We start from the raw sequence: 19,222 nt of genomic DNA on the forward strand, positions 1-19,222 counted from the left end.
AATGATGGATTTCTTTTAGACCAGTCTGGAAAAATGAGATTTGCTGCTATGTAAAATCTGTTTCAACAAGTTACAAGTGATACTGCATAATATAGATGATTAAAAAAAAACCCTTCTTTTTCAAACATTTTCTTTTTTTCTTGAGTTTCCATAACTCCAAGGAATCAGATCAAAACAAACCAAGTTCTTCTAAATTAGTTATTAGTATTCTTTAATGTGGATCTTTAGGAGAATCTTTCTAGCACCAAAAATCACATTGTCGAAATAGCTGGTACACAGCTGTGAACATGTATAAACAACTCTGTTCTCCTGCTGAAGCTGTCTGCAAAATCATTCACTTATAGACCAGCATTTATCTCTGCAACTAAAAATACCCAATACACAAACCCTCCACAGGTACCCAGAATCCAAGCTTACATAAAACATGCTGGCAACAGAGTTAAAAGCTTTAGCTGTGTGCCTCACCCAGGGCTACAGTCCCTCCACATCACTAAAGTTTTTATATTATTCGATGTTATGCAAAATACTAATCAAGAATGAAAGTGCAAGAATTAATATTTCATCAGTGTTTTTGAAACTATGCATAGAATGAAGATTAATGATTTATATTTGTGAAACTATTTCAAATTATGAGAGGAAAACAGTAAATCTGGGACATAGTAACTTGGAAGTCACCAAGAATCAAAAATATCACATTATTTTTTTCTTCCTTTAATCTTTAATGTTTCAATTAATAAAACTGTTCACCCATTTGTCATCACATGGAACCAGTAAATTTGTTAATTAGCAGTAACGCTAACATAGTGTTCTGATTTGCTATGGTGTAAGAAATATGTTTTCCCTAGGACACAACTTCCTAGATGAATTTGTTTTGTTCAGCATCTTTTCTACTAGTTTTCTAATCTCTTGAGAACTGAAACATCTGGAAAAATGTTAATACTCTAATCTTGACAGTACATAATAGTAGTTACACACTTGTAAAGTATCACAAAAAGAAATATCCAGAATACCATATAAATACCTAATCTAATCTCTTCTTACTACTACTGTTCTGCTCTTTGTTTCTCATCATTATATTACCGTGATATACAACAGCTTAGCAGAGAAGGAAGAGTTATATAAATGTCAAAGTAGTTAAACAGGAAAGTAGTGAGGAATTTTACAGTTCAGCATTCCAGTTTGTGAAAAGAAAGTGCATGTTTAAAACATCTGTTGCCTGTATTAATCCTGTATTTGCAATAACTAGATTTCCAGTGATTTCTATTGTAAATATAACCATTTCAAAAAAGATTTAAGCAATTATGGAGTCTTTTCAATTCAAAGCTTCAGAGAACCTATACACTATATCTAGCCCCCAAATCCCCCTGTCTACCAACAATAGCAGCTCAAGGATTACATATTTTTTTTAAGTATCTCAAATTTCAGAAGTATGGTATTAGCTTCGCAACCTACTTACAGAAAAAGGTGGATCAGTACAACCAAAATAATGTTGGAAACGAACAGCACACGTTAGATAGAGCAACCAATAACTCACATTTGAGTTTTATTTAAAACAAATATGTTCAGAGATAAATGAATGGCTCATTAGTGGTTCTGAAATCTCTATCCCAGTTTGGCACTAATTTATTGAACGACTGGCTGGATTGCCTTCACTTTTATTGCTACCATTTACCCATCTTTCTCTCTCAATCACCTATTTAAGGCTGCAAGGTCTCAAGCTGGTTCAGTCTGAGCTCTCAAAGCTATAAGGCCTCCAGCTTGTGTTCCAGTACTGTAATACTCTGACTTCAGAAGCAAAATAAATTTAAGGAATTCCCATTCCCTCTCTCATTTGTCCCAGACACCTGTTTCTGCTCCTGACTAATCCCTTATTGGGTCAATACATTGTTTGTGTAGCAGCAAACTACTGTAAATTGATCTGGATTAAGAATTACCCTTCAGAGTTTTAAAGAAACCAATCAAACTTTAGTTTGATCAAGTTTAGTGATTCAGTATACAGCACCACATTTCATATCAGTAATTACTAAGTATTTTGCCTGTATGAATACATCTTGTGGTTATACTTGAATGAAATAGTACTCATTTCCTATTTTGAAAATCTATATATACTTGTAATCAAATGCTAAACTTCAGTAATTCATCAAGATTCATCTGATGTATACAAACAGTGGTCACTGTATTGCAGATGCTGCCAATATTATGTTTCCAAATAAATTATGTGATCATCAGATAGAAATCAGTATTTTCAGAGATCTAAAGCAGGAAATTTGCCCAGATGCTGGAAGGTGATAAAAGATATCTGACTCAATGATATATATATATGTTTTTCTAACCTTCAACCAGAATTCATGCAGTAAGCTCTTAAATCTTTGCAGGTCCTATTAGCTGAAGTTTAAAGTTGTATTTTGGAAAAACGTGTTCTTCATAAATGCATAGGCTAGCAGTAACAGACAGTCCTGTTGAATAACCTGTCACAGAAAACAAAGTCAATATTTGTGCTCTGTATCTATCAACTGCAAAGTAAGACCCAGAATCAGGCATTATTTATTCCTCGCTCTGGAAGTCACTGATTTAGAGCTATTTAAGGTAATATTTATACTAATAGATGCTGCTGGCACAAGAACAAATGGATATAAATTATCTGTGGTTAACCACAAATAGTTCTAACCTAAAACTAGAATAAATTTTGAACAAGTAGAGCAAGAATACTCTTTAAAAAAGGTCTTCCCATAAGACAAGGGGATACAGAAATGTGTCTAGACGTAAAAGCGAAGTAGTAAGATAATGTACTTAATTTGCTGCCAGAACATGAGGATTATCTGGCCTACAATATCCTACAGTAGACTATTCCCTGTATTTCTCAAGAAGGCTATATAACCAATGAGTGGAAAAAAAGCATTCCAGCTGTTGATTGCAACAGTGTAAGAGCGAGAATAATTTATATCTATCTGGAGTATGGGGAGTTATTTTTCCTCCTTTTTTGTAATTTGAGTGTTTCTAAAATAAGGCAGGTTTAGATTTAGGAGGAGAAGTTTGATGGTTGAGCCAGTGAAGCTGAACCTCATGCTCATTTGCAGAAGTAGAATATTGAATTTAAATCACTTTGTCTTAAGTAACAGAGGGCAAAGTATTCTCTTTTTAATTGCACTTCCCCTTTAAAGCTGTCTAGATAAGTCTACTGTACACTTATGAAATAAATACACACAATATATATTTGGCCTGATAAAATAAATATAATATAGTTTAGCTTTTGCGTAGCAGTACTGTTTAATGCAAACTCTGTGGTCAGTGAGATTATGTACACGTTGTGTAAAATTATTTCAATTTCACCTAGACCAAAAGTTCAGAGCCTGAAGACCAAGTGGTCCAATTTTAATAGATGAACATCAGAAACAATCTCTCTTAAGGACTACATTACTATTTTCTGCACTTACCATATATACATTCCTAGTGACCAGAATGATTTCAGTGTGCAGAACAGTGTATGAGTCACTGCTGAACTTACGTGACAGCCACTGCTAGGAAATTGCATTGCAAAAAGTAACACTGTGTCATTTTTAACTTTTGATGATTTAACTTGTACCCTAGTAGAGATCAAAATGTTAATTGCTCTAGCAATCGCAACTTTGACCAACTGGAAAAAAAATCTAGCTTTTACAATTTTTTTTTCTTTATTATACACCCAAACTAAATCATCTGGAAAGAATAGTGTTTTATTGCAAAAAAGCAATTGATCAAACAGGTTTTATTGCAGCTTTCATATGATAACTATACTTCCATGTTTAACATACCACAGCAATTATTTTCAGCTCTATAAACATACATGCCATTCTTCCAATGAACATTGAATTACAACATGATAGAGGAAAAAAATTTAAAATTAATAGCATGTAGTTGTGTTCACTACACTAAGGGAAAGAAGAAAGTGGATTACTCCTAAGAGGGCTGGAAATTAGTGGGGAAGAAGAACAATATTAGAAGCAGAGGAGTCAAACAGATCAAAAACAAACATTTAGGAGGAACATTACCAATGTTTTTCTGACACTGAGATCTGCTAAATTCTGAATAGCTTCCCCAAGGAAATAGCTGCAGCCCATTTAATAGAAACCAGACAAAAACACATGATAATATTTGTAACAATTAAGCCTATAGTAGATTTAATGATATAAAGTTGTTCATTATTTTCACATGTCTGACATACACAAGGCAAAAAAAAATAGACTATTCTAAGAAGAGTTATATCTTCAAGGACGGACGGAAGAGATTGATCTGCAAATCTCACAAATGTAGCAAGTTACTGGAATGACCCTGCCCATGAAGAGGAAGCCTTACAGAAACGCATTGCTAAGGTTACCTCATATAACCTTTCATACCTGCAAGACACTGCAGTAGCAAGAAGCAGCTTGCAACTTGTAGGGAATAGCAGTTCCTTACAGCAATTCCCAAGAGCAGAGCTGTATTGGAAAAGGTACAGCTCCTTAAACAGCTGCAGGTAACATCAGGAATACTTAGTAGGGTAGAAGATAGATTTTGTCCCACTTACTGGGAAGAAAGAGATGTTTTCTCATGTTTTTCAGGCTTTTCATCAGAAATTAATGTGTACAAACAAGGGAAATGGATAAATCAGAATCACACAGTGAGGTAAGGGCCTGTAAGGCTCCTGAAAGGCAATCTATTGGGAAACTGCAGCTTCAGGAAATGGAGATCTGTGGCTGGATTCTTAAAGAATAGGAAGGCTTTATAGGAAAGAAAAAACTGATCTGGCTTTACCTGCTATTGCCATTGTTTTTCTTCACCATAAGTCATATTTTAATGACCAGAGAGGTAGTAGGAGTCTTGTGGAAGACCCACTGTAGGGATCTCATATCTAAGGACAGAAAAGAAATCAAAGTTCCATGATATACAGAAATATTTTCAAAGATACTGAAACCAACTACCTGAGAAAACTGTTTTTATTTTTTGTCTTTTGAGGTAGGTGAATATTGTATTTTTATTACCACTAGGTATCCAGAAGGACATGTGGTGTGCTTAGATGCCAATGCCATCAGACAGGGCTCTCAACAGAGAGCTGCAATACTTGTCTCCTCCTGTGATATTGTGCAGGAAATGGAAACAAACTTGGTTTTCTAATTCATTCTAAAAATAATGTATTTTCTGGCATGGTGTCAGAAGAAGTATGATTTCAAGCATCAGCACCTTTATTCAGAACATAACCATGAATTTAACTTTTTTATACATTCATGCAAGTGCAAGGATTGAACTTGAGAATTCTAGTATGTATTATTTAATACCCATTTTATGCATTTAGATACCATGGTAAAAGATTACTGAAAGAGGATTGAAAAGAGGTTGATTTACTACAAGCACAGCTTGGAATGCTGTGCAAATATGATAGATGACTGCCAGCTCATGACAAAACAGAACTATAGTTAGCACAGCCCTCCTGAATTAACCTTCTGCTTAAGAGGGAGTTAGCATTTGTGCTCTATTTCAGTTAAGAGAAGACTCTAATAGTATGCTAATAAAAAAAAAAAAAAAAAAAAAAAAAAAAAGTCTTTCTGGTACAGACTATTTTTCTCCACATATTTTTCATCTGTCAATTCAAGCAGCTGTTTACAAAAGCAAACAAAAACTCCCCCCAAAAAATTAACATACAGTTGAGAGATTCACTGTGTTACAGACACTCATTTTTAACTGCACCCGTTTTTGAGAACGCTGAGCTGCAAACATTACAATTAGCATCTTATACTAGCAGTTTCAAAGGTTAGCATGTGCAAACAGGGTCAGCCTTGCAGTTTGCTTTATCCTGGGCTTCTGGAAACAGTGGAACTGAAGAAAAACTCTACAGCCTGAGCAAAATCTTAAGAATTAAGTTTGCATTCAACATACAGGCTGCCTACAAATATTGAAACATGCACTGAACTGACACTTCTCACAACCATTTCTAATTTTCTTGGTTTCTAAGCTTATTTGTTTTAAATTAGCTGTGGGTTTACTCTGTGGGTTCACCTAACCATAACATAGTCTGCCATTTCAGATAAAACTTTGTGCTTCTCCGCCATTCAGCTGCAAAACTTTGGCTAGAGAACTTAGAAATTTAAATGTCTCCTGCCACAAAAAGATTTTTTATCAGTTTGAACTGTCAGATAGCAGTTTATTACCAGGAAAGGCCAGGCTCTCGAGAAATGCTCAGAAAGAGCAGGGAACCAGATTAAGCTGTAATAGAAGTATAGTACAAACACAGCAAATTCACCCATGTATCAATACAGCAATAGCTTTCCCAATAGATATATTTCTGAAAATGTATCAGCCTGAGATGTTAATATGGGACTTTTCACAAGAGGAACGCCCGGAGCATTGCGAAGTTCAAGCTGTGCAGCGCTCAAGAGTCAGTGAGCAGTGCTCACACAGAAGAGGAAACAAACTCAAAAGGAAAAAAATTCTTTCTATCAATTCACAAGAGAAATTTTCTGTTGACTAATGTAGGAGTTGCGCAAAAACCAGAACAAAAATACTCCAGTGTACTGGCTATTCTTTCCTGTAACTGTGAAAACAGCCTTTTCAGAGGGTTACAAAAGGTTGTGTTTACACTGTCTGAAGGGCAAGATTTGATGTGTGAGCTAGCTCTCACTTTCAAGCTCAGGTCTTCCACAAAGCTACTGAACGTGTGTGTCCAAGTCTAGCCTGAGCAAACAAAACAATATACTGTTTGCTGTTATTAGGTTTTATATGCGAACTCAAAGCTAAATTAAATGACAGTATAATGTAACTCACGTTTTTAACCTATGTAACATACCAAAACATCAACATGCAGAAGACTAGTATTTGTAGCATATAATACTATTTATGTTAAGGAAAAGACAGTTTATAATAACATAAAAAATTGGCTCAAACTTTGCATATTTACTTCCCAACCAACTAAACTAGAAAACCAACCATGCACACAGGAAGTGTGGATTGTTTTAAAAATACTCCCACATAAGCAAAACATATGTACCAGCTCAAATGCCAGAATCTCAGCTGGCATGGCTCTCTCAGCCCCAAAACACTAGCCCAGTGGGATAAAAAAGGCTTTTTTTCCCCACAACGAACTTTAAGAGCTATTTGCAGAGCTGAGCCTTAAACTCATCCATTTTATCTTGGCTACATTCCAAAACAAAACATCCTTTACCTTCTAAAAAATTACACTGACTTTAAAGTGCAAATTACATGCTTTAAGTATTTTGCCCAATTAAGATTTAACATTTGTATACAAAGTTAAAATAACTGTTTTATACTAAAATTACATGATTCATGACACGATTACGTAGACTCAAGCCCTGCATTATGTGTAAGCAAATCTCTCACTTTTTTTGGCAGCAAAAGATACACAGGATTATGTCCATATTGCTTTTAGAAATGGTTCTACCATTTTTCTGCATGAAATAAATGAGAATTCCAATCTTTCTGATTATATATATATATAATATATATATTACGTATATATATACGTAATATATACACACACACACACGTATGGTCTATCTTTTCTCACTATTTTCAGAAAAGAGCACATCCAGGCAAGTTGGATGATGTATTGCAGCACTTCAGCTTTCAAAATCTTTTAAAATCTTTTTCTTCAAATTTAAAGAGCAAATTTTGCTCCCAGATACGTATTAGCAGCAGATACACATTTTTGTTACAAAGCATAAGCAAATGGAAGAGTTTGGGTGCGTTTTAAAAAATGTATACAACTATAGCTTGTGATAGTGATATAAAATACTTCTTGAAAATTCTGTGATTAACCTACCAGATGTAAAGTCAGTCTGAACTCATTCATGAGTAAATATATTCACTGGTTTAAAATATATCCTTTCAGTCTGGAAAATCACGTTTATATTCTGAGCAGTTTTGCAGTTAAAAAAAAAAGTTATGTGGAAAGGTTACGATTTAACAGAGAGAAGATTGAAAGCATGAAGTAGACACAGTGAAAATACTAGACAGTTATTCATCAAACTTCTAGTTAGAAAATAAGAATGTTAACAAATCAAGGGCATGAGATTTCCCCCTTTTGACCTTAGATGAACTCAAATATAAGCCTTTTGCTGCAACTTTGAGCACTAAGAAAAATCCTTCAAGCAAGGACCTAATAAATCCCTGTCCCAACCTTCTTTTCTAATGAACTTTCTGGCATATTCCTCTGTTGTATTAGATCCCTATCTGTTCCCAATTTTCTGAGCAGCATCTGAAGTTTCTCAAGTAGCTCACAAAGTTAAAAATGAGCAGAGAATTTAATGTTCTTCTCATCACACTGAATCAGAAATGGGCTTACGACAGAATTTAATACATAGTACTTACTTTATCCTCCAACTCTCAAATAGCTGTTAAAAATCAGCAGGGATCTGACACTGGCACATGTTACTGGGTGCCAGATTTACTGCATGTATACTCACACTGCAAACCAATACCTCTGCTCAAGAAACAAGCTAATAAATTCTCCTGAATAAGAGAGATGGAATGGATACTTACAGTCAACTATGGACCACAGAAGGCATATTCTCTTAAAGAGTCTCTATACAGTCCATGAGTTTTGTTTAGATATTCAGTCTCTCCAGAGAAAATATGGATGTTGATCTTTGTGGGGAACTGTGCAGTACAAGGAGCAAGATTCTGATTATTATAGCCCAGTAGTGCTACACAGAAAACAGAACTAATAATCCAGGCTTTTTAATTAGTCTAGCTACATTATGGACATTCTGATACAGCAATCAGATAAATTCGGCAAGGAAGAGGAGGTTGAGTCAGATGCAAGTCTAATGTGAAAACAACAGGTCAAGTTTGTTCAACAGAGCTTGACTCTCAGGCAATTCTTGGACTATGCTTTCATGTCAAGTGCTACAAACTAAGAAATATCATGGGGGATATCTTCCTATACTGAACAGGAGGATACATTCCTAAACAAACTGGAAAAAAACTGCAACTCTCTGAAAACCAGCCATTTGGCAACTTCTCTCAAAAACAAGAAAACTAAAAAGTGTATCTGATGACTATTTTCTGTACTATCTTATTAACACATATATCCATTCAGTTTGTGCTGTTTATCAGAAAATTACATTGGAGAATTGGAAAATACCAGGTTGGACTAACTAAACTGAAGAGTTATTACAGAACATCAATCCCTTTCAAAATTGATCTAAATCTCAGGGCTGACAATCAACCCTGGATGATAAACTTTTCTAACAGCTTGAAGTAGATTAAAAGCTTTTCTGGTTGATAAGAGTTATGACAAGAAAACAGCAAAACTAATTTATTAGCAAACTAAGTCAAAGTAGTTTTTTGTTCAAGATGCATTCTAACTCACCACAAAGTTTTAAAAATTCTATACCATCATAGTATTCATTAAGCAAAAGCCAAAACAAAATTTGTTTAAAGTTAACTGCATTACATAAAAGATCCGTATAGCTTTCATATAACAATTCCCACTTTGTGCTTCTAAATAGAATTTGTCACGCACAGCGCAAAGACTACCTTTGAAACAGAAAGGTGCCAAGTAAGGTTTAATGTTTGCAGATTTAGGCTGCCTATAGACCGCTTTTTAGTGATTCTCAACATCTGAAGCTTTCACTGTAATTGGTATGAGCACAACACCAGTGAATCAGATCATTTATCTCATTAGTGGTAATTCTCTGGTACTGCACAACTGCTGTTAGTTTGATCTAAGATAAGAAGCAAGCATCAGCTTCCTCTTCTCTTACCATTCTGTTAAAGGGACATTAAAAAGTTACTTACTGATAATTCTGCAACAAAAAATGTATATTGACATTCATTCTAGAAAATGAATATACCTGGTATCCTTAATGTGTTAGCATTAAGATTTACAAGGTAAATTGTACTTTCTCAAAAAGTTTTTTTTTCCCCTGAATGCTTAGGTATGATGATGTGTGATAACACACAGTATGGTTTGATGAGCCATGAAAGAAAGCTATACTTAGGAAAGTACCACTAATTCAGCATCCTATAAATTCCTTTCTCTTTGGCTAATTTACAGCAAGAAAACACTATTATTTTACTGACAGATGAGATCACTAAGTATCTCGCTCACATAGAAGAAAATTGGTGGTATGCTGCTACAGGTGTTAATTTAATCATGCTAGTGATCCCCACTATTCCACATGAGAGAAAGTAAGTAAATTCACACTTCAAGTCACAGGAATCAGTAGCTGAAAAAAAAAATTGTAATCTAACCCAAACAATTTTGGAGAGATGGATTAGAGGTAGAATGTGACTAAAGGAAAGCTTACTTGGTTTATTACACAGCTAACAATTTCCTTTTTCAAGTTCCAGCTACCAAAAAAATAGTATATTGATCAACTTGTAATTTGGCTTACGCATTTTAAATTGAGGAAGTTTGGAAACTGATTCATAAATCCACATAAAACCATGTTTTATCCAACTTGCTTGGAACATGCATGGACAGCAAAGACTGTGCTATTGGCCCACAACACATTCACACCATTCCCTAGAAGAAAAAGCTAATATAAGAAAATGTAAAGCCTTAAGTCAGTTGGCTTCCAGTAAGACTTCATAATAAACCAAGTTCACGTTCTACTTCAATTCCCTATTTACTGAGGCTCCTTATGGTAGTGAGTTTACAATACAAGTTGAGTACAGCTCAGAAAGCTAAATGGTGTTAGAAAACTGAAAAGATTTAATTCTAAACCCCCACAACAAAAATTCAGCCTAGCACAAAGTCTACCTTGATCTCTAAAGCATAGATAGATCTGGATGTACACTGGGAGTTAAATCCTGCTTCCTCCCCTCAGCATACTTTTATATATATTTTCAACCATAATAAATACATCAAGCATAACACGCATTTTAAGAATATTTTGGAGAAATGCGGCTAGAGTATGAAGGTAAATTTTTCTCTCTTCAGCGTATAATGCAAACCTACACACATCACAGAGGTAAGGGCTATAATCTCTCTGCAAGAGCTAAGAGCTCATGGCAAGTGAGGCAGCAGAGTCTCTTCAGCTGAGACATATCTTCATAAAAGTCAAACAGGCAACTGAAGTTTCATTATTTGTTCAATCCTCATAACACATTAGTCAAAAAGAATATCACTACTACATGTATTAACATCCATAGACTTAATTTTTCCTGATTATTTTGGTATGTAGAAAGCCAACAAGTATTCGGTCTATTTTGCTACACTTGCCAAAGGAATTTTGGCATGAGGCCTATGGGAAATATGTGGAAATCTCAGGAGCAATCCGATGTTGCTTTTCATATACGGCTGATGGAAATACACTTGGATTCACTGAAATCAGTAGAGTCACAATGACTGATGCCAGCAGAATACTGATGCTTTGATGATGATGAGGGCAGAGATAAAAAAAATACAAAACAATTTTTCTCATTCTTGTTTATGACACATTTAGAATTCTTCAAGGAGGCCATCTACAACTTAACTGTCTATAAGCAGGTTTAAGCAAAGCAGGTTTATATTTTGCTATGTATCATTTTGAAGTCTCCATTATAGCCTCCTGCTACTTAGGCACAGAGAATATTAATATATGTAAACAACATGGCTCAACAGGACCGTTTTTGTGCAGATATTGTGAAAAGCTTACGTTACTTGTTAATTTTGCCTCTGCACACAAATGTTACAAAACAGAAGATAAACTCCTGTTTCTTACTGTGTTTCTATCTGTTGAAGAAAAATCAGTTCAGGATATATATGGGTTTCTTTCAGAATGACACCCAAGTTTTGGGGTTTTTTTAATTGTTCAGTCCTCTGCACTGCGGATGGTCTCTTCCTCCTTTGCACACCCGTTCTGCAGTTACAGTCTGGAAACACTGCTTATCTACACAAATAAAATCTATCATCTCATTTCCATCAGGAGGCTGGTATACTGGGACTTTAAAGTATTTTGTTCTTTTTTGTTTGTTTGTTTTTTCCCAAAACTTAACATTCTTAAGAAACAGAATCATGAACCTGACTTTTCAAATTTCAGTAACTGCAGAGTCATTGATGAAAACGTAACGTATGAAACCTACTTAAAAGGAACACAAGTGGATGTTGGAATATTTATCTACCATTTTTTTAATCTAGAAAGTGATGCTACAGCAGTAGCGTTGCCAGAGTTCTTTTAATTAATGGATTTTTAGAGTTAAGCCTCACCAGATTAAAAACCAACAATAAACCACAAAACAGCTACCAATGCAATCAAAATTTTCTGCAGCCATTTCACACTGAATCTCCCAAACATTCAAACTTCATTAGAACTAGGCTCTAACCACCTCAGGAACCCACTGTTCCAATTATGTTATAAATATCCACTCCAAAGTGCTCTCTCTCTTTCTCTCCCTCTTCCTCCTCCCCTCTCTAACTCCCTTGCTGGCATCACGCTGGCAATCGCTCTTGCTGACCACCCCTGCTGCAGCCATCGGTTACTTACTGTGGGTCTTCGGCTGCTGCAGGGAGTGAGAAAACATACTGTGGCACAGGATTTGGGTCAACTGATGGAGCAAACGACCTGCGGATGCTTCTTAGCTTTAAACTGTTGGGGGTTAGGTGCAGTAATCAAGGGGATCCTTTGTGCTTCCCTGCTGAAAGTGAGGAAGGTTTTTAGGGAGGACTTTGCTTGCCTAAACATATCCATCCAGATCCAGCTGGGAAGCTGTGGGGAATGAGAGACATCTGTGCCAGTGTAGTGGACAGGAGCAGGAGCACTCCGCAGAGGCAAGCCAGCAGGATGCTCTAGGGAATCTCAAATGGCCTCACTCACCTACGGGTAGACAACTGAAACTGAAATGTTTATTTCATGATATTATTATTATATGAATAAACTGTCCATAACCCCAGAGCAAATATTACTAGATCAATCCACACATCTCCCATCAGGACACATCCTATATGTGAGACCACCACCACTTGAAATAACAAAGAGCCATACAACAAAATTGCTCTAGTCAGAGCTCCCTTCCCACTTCCAGCGGTCTTGTCAAGGAAACATCAAAACAGGGAGAGTTTGGATTTGAGGAGTTGTGCAGCTGTGGAGCGGGGAGAGCAAAGGAAAAGAGGCCGTAGGAGGACGTGAATTCCTTCACAACAAGTTTTCATTTCAAGAACAACAGGTAATAAAAATTGTGTAGAAAGCTTAAATGACTACAAATGCTGCAGATATACTGCAAGTGTCTGCCAGTGTTATTTTGCAAGGAGTCTACTACATAAATATTCCTTTTCAGTGAGCATAGACTCTTCACCAAGAATTAAATATTTAATCCTGTCATGACTGAGTTATGAGCATTTAAGGGCTGATCTTCCAGTAAATTGCCAGTAATGAAGCAATACAACCATATCATTAATCGAGTACGATCAGGTGGTGTCCTCATCACAGTAATCTGAGTTTTACACTGTGCAACAGAGAGATACACCCACACAGGTTCCATGGTTTCAGGATTTAGCTCATCTTTGAAATAACTACATTACCATTATGCATATTAGAGTTAAAATATGACATCTTCAGAAAACCAGATTTTAGAGACAGATGCACTTTAAGGTCAACTAAAAAATTTCAATGCAGTTGCACATGTTTAAACCTATTAGTTAAACAAGCAACAGCTACAAGCAAATATTTTGCTTAACCAAACAGCTCTGGAATGAGACATACAGCAGAATCTGAGATAAGTATTAATGTGGTGGGAGACACAGCACTCTCCATGGGTTAGATCCAGTACCATATATGTACTTGAACAGCATCAAGATCTACAAGCACATAATTCCACAGGTAGCACAATTAAACATTTTTTTTGTTCTAAGCAGAAAAATCTTAATTTCTACGAAAAAGCACAAAAGAAAACAAAGCTCTAATACGTCACTGAGGAAGAATCAGCGTTTGTAAGCTATGAGTGTAGAAACACAGTAACATTCAGAGGAAGGGCATTGCTAGGTTTCCTCTTTCCAGTCTGAAGAAAAAATAAAGGCTCCTTACACAGAGAAAATGTGAAATTTAATCACAAAATGATAGGAAATGTAACTGGGAAAATCTTTGTTAAAGTAACTTCTCATATAGTAAATTCAGCTCTAAGTTCAGTTTTAAAGGACTGCGACTGGCTTTCTGTTCACTCTGTATTACAAATGTGTTAATTGTTCCCTTTGGAAGCAAAATGTCCTGACAAAAAAAAGTAAACCATCTTGTGCGTGTTTCATAATACAGTTACTCTAAAAATCCCCAGCAAACTATTTCTCCTCTTGATACTTATACTCCGACCTGGCAGAGAGATTCAAAAACATATTTTAAATACACACACACACACAAATAGCAATTAATATTTACACACAATCCACTCAATATCTGTCAGAATTGCAATTTCCTCTGTGGATAATAAGGAAAAAGATATGAGTCAGGCCTGAGAAATTTTAAAACTCTTTTAGTACTTAAAGAATTACTGTGGTAAATTTAAAGGTAAGTTATGTTTAGAATTAGAGTTAGAATTAACTCTAATTCTAATTCTAACTCTAATTAAGTTAAACGCCAAAAGAACACGTTGTAAACGTACCCTTATTAATATCATAAATGTAGCCTTATTATTTCCCAATTTCTCAGCCTAGCATACTTTACAAACACCAAAAACATAGAAGTAATTGTCTTGAGTAGAACGTATGCATGAAAGAATGTGTTGCATAGGTCATTAAATATTTTATACTGTATGCTGACAGTGGATGTAAGAGATAAAATCTTATCTGGAAAATGCAGGTCAGCTTTCTTGGCATGCATCTCACTTTTTTTTCTCTCTCTAAGCTGCAATCAATTTAGTCTTGCACAATCAGCCTTTAGTAATCCTCTGCTGATTTCCCCCCACTTACCTCCATATCTTTAAGTTTTTGTTTCCTATATAATTTGTTATATAACTTGGATGTTTTTAAAATCAAACCAGCAGGTCAGAAGTTTCCTACCTCAGTTTCAACTGTTCTTAAAATACATACATTTGTTATCCTCCAATCATACAACATCATGTCCAGTTTGATAGATTTATTAGAAATCTTCCTGAAGAGCAGCTTCATTGCAATTTCAGTGGAATGGAAATTGTCTATCTCCCTCTCATCCTTACTATGACTGAATTAATTTCCTTTTTTCTTTAGATATGGCTATTTCTGTTTCCACTAGTTATCCTGCCTCCATCCTCATGCTCTATGTTATCACCCTTACTGAAAACTGAGTTATGTATTCCTTTACTTTAGGGGACATATCTTGATCATCTCTAATCTCATCACTATCATCAAAGCATAGAGACTCTTTTTTATCTTATGACCAAAAGACTATTTTTATCTGTTTTAATTTCCCTCCTAAATTATAACTGTGTTTGTCTTTTGAAAGTTATTACTTAATCTGACAGTCCCTCACCTTTAAGATACGGTGTTCTTGGACATATATCTTTCTCTATTCTCTGCAGGCTGGCTGTTTATTTCTAATATTCTTTCCAAGATGGTAATTCTTCCATTTAGGATGGAACATTTCCCCCCAAGGGTTCCCTCCCCTGCTTTCCTCGCCTGTAAGCAAGATTTGTTATCAATTCTGTGCTCCCACTACACATACTTGCTGTGTGCCACTTGTAACAGTTGCCAATCATTCACTTGAAGTTCCTTGACTTAATATTCTGAAACAGGAAAATGAGAAAGATGTAAAATGCAGTCTTAGAAATCATAGCCAAACAAAAATAATAGAAACAGTAACGTTGTCTATCACAAAAATTATCCTCATTCACCATGAAGTTTTGTGAAATTTTTAGGACCCACAGATATTTTCAAATGAATACAGATGTATAAAACAGCCAGTACTCAGTTAACAACGACTAAATTGAACAGTTTCAGTGATGAAAATTCTTTCAAGTCAAAGTGCTGTTTTTATTAAATAATATTTTGCAGTTTTATCACAAACAAGATATCCACTTCTTTTCACTTTCACTTGCAAAATATTATTTGTATTAAATTTGCTCTGAGAATCCCCAGCAAGCTATTTCATTTCTTGATACTTATGCTCTGAATGGCACAGGGATCCAAAAAGCCCCAAACCCCCAATAGCAATCAACATTACAATCAGTTTTCTTCCTTTGTTGCTTGTCTTTCCTTTAAGATAGTAGAAAATATTTTTCCTAAAGAGTTATTCAAATAATAATAATTTAAAGAACTATGTAGTTTTGCTTTAGGATTTTATATTTTCTTCCAAAAGAAAGAATTATACAACTCTTGTGCCACATGTTAAATTGTGCTTCTGAAAGACAAGTGACAACTTGCATTGACAAGAATTTGTCAACGGATGATAAGGAAGAGGTACCTATATATTTCTTTTTTCCACTGTGCCAACTAATACAGTATCTTCAGATTAAACAGCTCCTCTTTTTCCCAGCATCAGGATAAGGACAGCACACTGCACCAGACAAAACAAAAGGAAACTTCCTTATTCCTCCAGAAGCATTGTTGTCGTTTATTAAATTAAACACAAAAATTCACTTTTGGAAAATGTGAAACCTTGAATGAGAGGCTGGTTGATAGACTAGAAGTGGTTATATGTTTCATAACAGAAGACAATGGCAAATTTATTTCAGTATTAAATAATTCAAGTTTGCTAGCCTGAGAGCATCCACAAATCAATTGTTTCAAATCTGTGCTGGACTGACACGCCTCATTCAGCCTTGCAAAACTCTTTAGGTTCATTTACCTGTGTGTTTCAGGAGACTCGTCGTGATATTTGCAAATTCTTCCATTGATTTTACAGAGTCATTCATCAGGCTTTCCTTTGAGGTAGGAAAAGCTATGAGAGGATTCAGCTTCCATCTGATCACATGACTGATTTCAGCTGTTATGCTAGTTTGAATTAGCTCAGGTTATCAGAGGACCTTCACCATGTTCTCCACCAGAATATATTTTTCAAAAACCTTTCCTCTCAAGCTCCTGAAACAAAACAAAAAAACCAAACATGTTTAAATATATTAAGCATCTGATAAATCTGTAGCACTAATCCACCGGTAAGTGTTCTGCTGAATAAGAGACAGAAATCCCAACTCACACAAAAGCATTCTCCACTTTGGGTGATCTGGATTACTGGACTTTTAAGAATCTGTTTTCAGGCTTTACCTTTCAGATGCTTGCAAAATATTCTTGCTTATTTTGAGGGTTTTAAGCCAGTTAAATGAAAATGAATCACTTTAATTTTACAGTAGTTGTAAATTAATTGGAATCCTTTTCTAAAAGGGGTGTTCCAAACTGAAGAAATGTCAATGACAATTCTCTTTTTAGGAACAAAAAGGGGGAAAAAATCATAACAGAGTGTTCAATACACATAGCTATCCTTAGCAAAAGAGGATTTTCATAGAAAAATATGTAAGTTATACATCATTATTTTGATCTAAAAATAATTTGAAATGCTGAATTGTACATTCTGTTTATACAGAGGACTGTCATATGTCTTGTAGCCTCAACAAGCCTTGAAAGTGTTGCCACATCAGTTTATTTAAACATTGACATAAACAGTTGAAAGATTTCATAATCCCCAAAACACAGAAATCAGAGATGGAGCATATTTAATGGCTTAACATAACCCCCCCCACACACAATTTCATGCCTTGAGGACTAAAGATAAATGATGTTAACTTTTTCAAATATTCTCAAATGTATCTGTTTATCAAGAAAGTGGCAAAATTAAATCTCTTTGCAGCTTGTACAAGATATTTAGTGCCATTTAATAAGGCTTAAAACACAGCAACGATGAGCTTTCCTGAAATACAAAATGACCAGGGTTGAAGCCTTTTTTATTCTTACCAAGCATACTGACATACAACTTTAGAAGTCTTACTTGATTACACTTTCTTCTGACCAATATTATCAAACTGTAGTTCAGCACAACTGTAGTTCAAATACTTCGGCAAGACCTTTCATCTAAATAACAGTCAGAGAAATCACCTTGGTAAAGCTGATTGCTTTTCCCCGTGTTATGGTGCGACGTGGATGGAAGCTGAACTTCCCGTAGCTAAGCTCTCTCTCAGAGAACACAAATGGCATCTTCTGATGCTTGAAAGACAGCAGAGATGCTGAGGTAACAAGTCAATGGCATGAAAAATAAGGGTAAATATGGTAAAATGAGGGAAATTAATTTTTATCACGGTCAATAATGGAATAGCCCCAGTGACTGGATCAGGAGCGTTATCAGCCATTAGCATTCCCGAAAGCTTTGCCAGGTTAGTCTGTGAGTTTTCCTACCAAACAGCAGCATTTTCATAGCTATATCTTTGTCATTTCATGCTGAATTAGTGCCTTTTCACTCCCCATGAGGGGCCAGTAACTACTTGAAATACCAAGCGCCTGAAAATGTACACAGCTGTTCTGCTGGCTGAAATGCTGTATTCTGCTCCCTGCAAACATCTTGGGAGCTATTGCACTGCAACAGAAAGCTTTTTTAAAAATTGAACCAGCCTTACCTTCTGCATAGAACTTAATCTTTTAGCTTGAATTGGTGGTTTTTTTAATGGGTTTGTTTCTGGATCGTTTAGATACCGCTTGGATTCCCAAGACAAAAGCAGCTAGAATGCACAAGCTATTTCACAGTGAGATGTTCTGGGACTAACAAAAGTTTTTGTGAACAGAATTCAGATTTTGCTATTCTCCTATCTCATAGGAGAATCCTATCTATCTCACAGATACCATTTCATAGCCTTTCTTTAGTATTTATTCCAGTTTTGTCCAAGTAAAATATACTGAAGAGCATAGAAGTGGAAAAGAAGGGGGGGGGGTGGTTTCCATTGCTTTACTTTTAATCTTATGCTTTGTGGTTTTTTATCGCAATTCTGTCCACATTAAACTAACAGAACGTTGTCTGTATATTTTTAAAATAAATATCCAAGGAGGTTATCTAAAGAAGCCATAGCAAGTGAGCAACAAAAACAAACAAACAAAAAATACCCACAGGAGTACATGCAGGAGGATTCTCTGAATCCCTTTACAGGTCCACGATGGTATACGATGACCTCTACGAATTGTCAGTTCTACTGGTCTTAAATCAAAGCAAAAATTGTCTTCTTCCTCCTCTCCTCTGCCATCCCCGTCCCTTTACTAATATATAAGCCCAATTTTGAGAATATGCCTTTCAGAAATACTTCCCTCTAAGGGACAATTTTAGGATTTTGTCCTCTATTCAGATTTTTGCTATAATAACAAAGCTTTATACCTTAAGAGACAAGCAGA

The 19,222-nt window shown here is 35.5% G+C and overlaps 1 protein-coding gene across 10 annotated transcripts in view; it reads right to left on the reverse strand.

Moving 5' to 3' along the window:
- The window catches only part of TFPI (tissue factor pathway inhibitor), a 224,860-nt gene that overhangs the window by 75,056 nt on the left and 130,582 nt on the right, over positions 1 to 19,222 (reverse strand). For 8 of the 10 annotated variants that reach the window (XM_062579182.1, XM_062579192.1, XM_062579183.1 and 5 more), the window contains exons 3-5: positions 16,704 to 16,936; positions 16,320 to 16,412; positions 15,582 to 15,642 (exon numbers count right to left, since the gene is read on the reverse strand). The exons of 1 other annotated variant lie outside the window; for it this stretch is intronic. The gene's annotated coding sequence lies outside the window, so the exon portion shown is untranslated. The remainder of the gene's footprint in view (positions 1 to 15,581; positions 15,643 to 16,319; positions 16,413 to 16,703; positions 16,937 to 19,222) is intronic. One more of the 10 variants, XM_062579181.1, reaches the window with a different exon arrangement.

Source organism: Rhea pennata, chromosome 6 (genome assembly GCF_028389875.1).
Source record: "Rhea pennata isolate bPtePen1 chromosome 6, bPtePen1.pri, whole genome shotgun sequence".
Taxonomy (NCBI): domain Eukaryota; kingdom Metazoa; phylum Chordata; class Aves; order Rheiformes; family Rheidae; genus Rhea; species Rhea pennata.